Here is a 3,521-nt window from a genome sequence, read left to right as displayed (position 1 = left end):
CTCGCCTGGGATCAGGATATGGAACCAGGTATTTTTTTCCACAACAACCACATGTTCCATATGCCTGAGCGTGGTTTCTACAGCATGATTCTATGCACATCACCAGCTTCAATTAATGAGTTTCCCCCATTCTGGTCACCTTAACCGTTTCTCCAAACCCAAGGAATTGACTGTTAAGCTCATAGCAATCTTCTGGTGCTCCTAAAAATGGGGGAACAGCCCCCAACCATGGATGGTTGAGCCCTTCACTGACATTTATCTCTGGATTGCTTCCCTTAGCTAAAATCATGACCAGACCAGTCCTCCCATGCTATCACAGCACACTCTGTGTGGTGCATTTGACTGGGGGCCCAGGGTCCCTCAGCTTTTCTTTCTCTTTTTTCTTCTTCTTTCTTTTTCCCCCACTGTGAAAGACTGCTTAGAGTGGCCTTTCACCCCAACCAGATCCAGCCAGGCCATAGCACCCAACCTGGGGTCAGAGGACACCCTCCCATGGGTGCTGTGGTGTTCACGCCAATTACACCCACCTATAGGGGGAGACTTCCCATTATAAGCCATGTGGTGTCACTGTTTTCACAGTTTCAGCTATGAGTAGCAAGCCATCCATGTCCGTACCCCCTGGGATGGATGCCTTTTAGAGGCCCCAAAACCCCAGGCCTTAATGCCCTACTTCTTCAGCTCCTATCCTCACTCTGCTGGTGTCCTGCCAGCTCCTCTTTTATGGGAGCTTTCTAACACTTGTCAGCACACAGGCAAATGGAAGGAGTTTCCTCAAACTGTCCCTGCCACCACTACTGCTGCCAACAAGATTGGTCGGATCCACGAGGCAGCTGTTTTCAATTCCAGCCTTTTGCTCCCTTGTCGTGACTTGTGGCACGGTGGCTTAGCAACAGGGCAGATCATGCCTCTAGTCTCTCTTATTACTAAACTTAAAATTTCTGCAGCTCAAAATTCGTGGCTTTTCCATACAGTATGTGACTGCTGCCATTTTGACTGAAGTCAGGCTACCTTACCACCATCTTAACTGAGGTCAGGTGACTTCACCATCATCTTAACTGAGTGGCTTTTTCATATAACATGTGACTGGTGTCATTTTGACTGAACTCAGATGACTTCGCCACCATCTTGGCTAAGAGCCAGGTCAGGTAACCAAGTTCTGCCATCTTTTACTGAGGTATTCCCTGCCTGGTTCTCCAGAGTTAACACTGTTACATGGGTGACCTTACCACCATCTTGACTGAGGTCAGGTGACTTTACCACCATCTTAACTGAGAGCCAGATCAGGTGACTTAGTTCCGCTCTCTTCACTGAGGTATACCCTGCCTGGTCCCCGGTTTACTTATGTTTTTGTCTCTAAATTCCTCTTGCTGACTCTGTTGCATGTGTTTTGCACAATGGCATGCCTTTGGCAGGGCCCACCAAGAGCATCCACTCCACCCAATTCCTGTTTACTGTGTATATATGTTTGTTCATACATGTAACTTAAATGCACCTATGTTTACTGTTAAATGTTATAATTGTCTGTTCATTGTATCTCATTTCAGACTACAAAGCAATAAGTCTCATGTTTTAAATTGGTATGTACTTTTAAGTCTCTTACAACAATACAGTATATTTAATCCAACCCTTATTTATTTATTTATTTTTTAAATATTTATTTATTATGTGTACAATATTTTGTCTGTATGTCCGCAGTCCAGAAGGGGGCACCAGACCTCATTACAGATGGTTGTGAGCCACTATGTGGTTGCTGGGAATTGAACTCAGGACCTTTGGAAGAGCAGGCAATGCTCTTAACCACTGAGCCATCTCTCCAGCCCTCCAACCTTAATTTAAAATATAGTAAGCTGTTCTCTACTATTGTCAGTTCTACCGTTACCCTTCAATTGCAAGCAGTTTTTTTCTTTTGTCTTTTTATGAGAGCCAGTACAGTCAAGCTCAGACCCAGCCCTCCAGGCAGATTCTATACTGTAATTATACCTGATAAACAGCCCTCATCTGTGGAATAGGGAATTTAAATGTTTAACTGTTAAAAAACTTTTCATGGGCTGTAGAGATGGCTTGGAGGCTAAGAGCACTGGTTGTTCTTCTGGAAGAACTGAGTTCAATTCCCAGTACCCACATGGCAGCTCACAATGCCTCTGGCTCCCATTCCAGATGATCCAGTACCCTCACATAGATACACATGCAGGCAAAACACTAATGCACATAAAATAAAAAGAAATAATAAAAAAACTTTTCATAACTAAAAGAGACAGGTTGGCTCCTAGCAGCATCACTCTATTTCCTCCAAAGAAGACAGAAGACAAATGGGCACAGAACAACGTCCATCCACAATTCACTCCAACAGCCAAGCGCTGACCACTGGAATCGACAGCCTAGCTGCTCAGGTCAAGGTAGGCTTGTCTTCCTACAGATTCTTAGCCCACAGGATCTTCTGGAGTCTGGCAGGTGCCCTGCGCTAAACAGCAAAAGGCAAATATGACCTTCAGCAACCATGGAGGAACCTGAAGGTAGCTCTAGGTGCCAACCAAGTAAGTTCTCTGTTGGTTTTTAATCTGTAACTCAAGTAAAATTTTATCCTTCTCAAAGATCTCTGATGCAGTTTGACAGCTGAGAGGTTTTGTCAGTTTAAAACAACTGCCTCACCAAACAAATTTCAGTAAATTACAAATACAAGTTATAAAGGTATGAGGACAAGTACACGGTATCAAATTTCTCTCTCATGCTGCCTTCCATAGTCTTAAAAATACTTTTCATTGTGCAAAAATATCTGTCACAGTCATTCTGACATAAATATGCTATTGTGGTCAAAGAGCCAGCCGTGTCCATGGAGCGAGGCTGAGGGGTCACGCTCCGGCCCGAGGCTGCAGCCGCACCATGACCATGTTGGCATCGTTGGTCCGCGCCACCGTGCGGGCTGTGAGCAAGAGGAAGCTGCAGCCCACGCAGGCGGCGCTCACGCTGACCCCCTCAGCTGTGAACAAGATATAACAACTTCTTAAAGACAGGCCAGAGCATGTGGGCCTGAAAGTTGGCGTGCGAACCAGGGGCTGTAATGGCCTCTCTTACACCCTGGAGTAATGACTGATGATTCAAGATGGAGTCAGAGTGTTCATCGAAAAGAAAGCACAGTTAACACTTTTAGGAACAGAAATGGACTATGTGGAGGACAAACTGTCCAGTGAGTTTCAATAACCCCAACATCAAAGGAACTTGTGGCTGTGGTAAAAGCTTTAACATTTGAAACCTCAGGACTCCAAGCTCCGGGTGAGCCGGGATCTACCTGGGAGCTTACTGAAGAAATCATGTGACTGTCATGTTTCAGAGTTTATGATGTGCGGCCACGGCAAGGGGGAATAAAGTGATGCAGGCACTGTGCTAATCCCGAAAAAAAAATTCACACGAGATTTGCAGAAGTCTGAAAGATAGTGTTTTAGGACATAAAGTAGAACTCTCTCAGGGCATGAGATAGACAATGAGGACAATTGCCTTGAAGTGAATGTGTGCATGTTTATCTT

The 3,521-nt window shown here is 45.0% G+C and overlaps 1 pseudogene; it reads left to right on the top strand.

The window, feature by feature from the left end:
- Positions 1 to 2,886: 2,886 nt before the first annotated feature.
- Positions 2,887 to 3,247, top strand: LOC126489744 (iron-sulfur cluster assembly 1 homolog, mitochondrial-like; annotated as a pseudogene).
- The last annotated feature ends 274 nt before the right edge of the window (positions 3,248 to 3,521 follow it).

Source organism: Alexandromys fortis, unplaced genomic scaffold (genome assembly GCF_014885135.2).
Source record: "Alexandromys fortis isolate MF-2015 unplaced genomic scaffold, M_Fortis_MF-2015_v1.1 scaffold_222, whole genome shotgun sequence".
NCBI lineage: Eukaryota > Metazoa > Chordata > Mammalia > Rodentia > Cricetidae > Alexandromys > Alexandromys fortis.
This window is presented reverse-complemented; position numbering and strand designations above follow the sequence as displayed.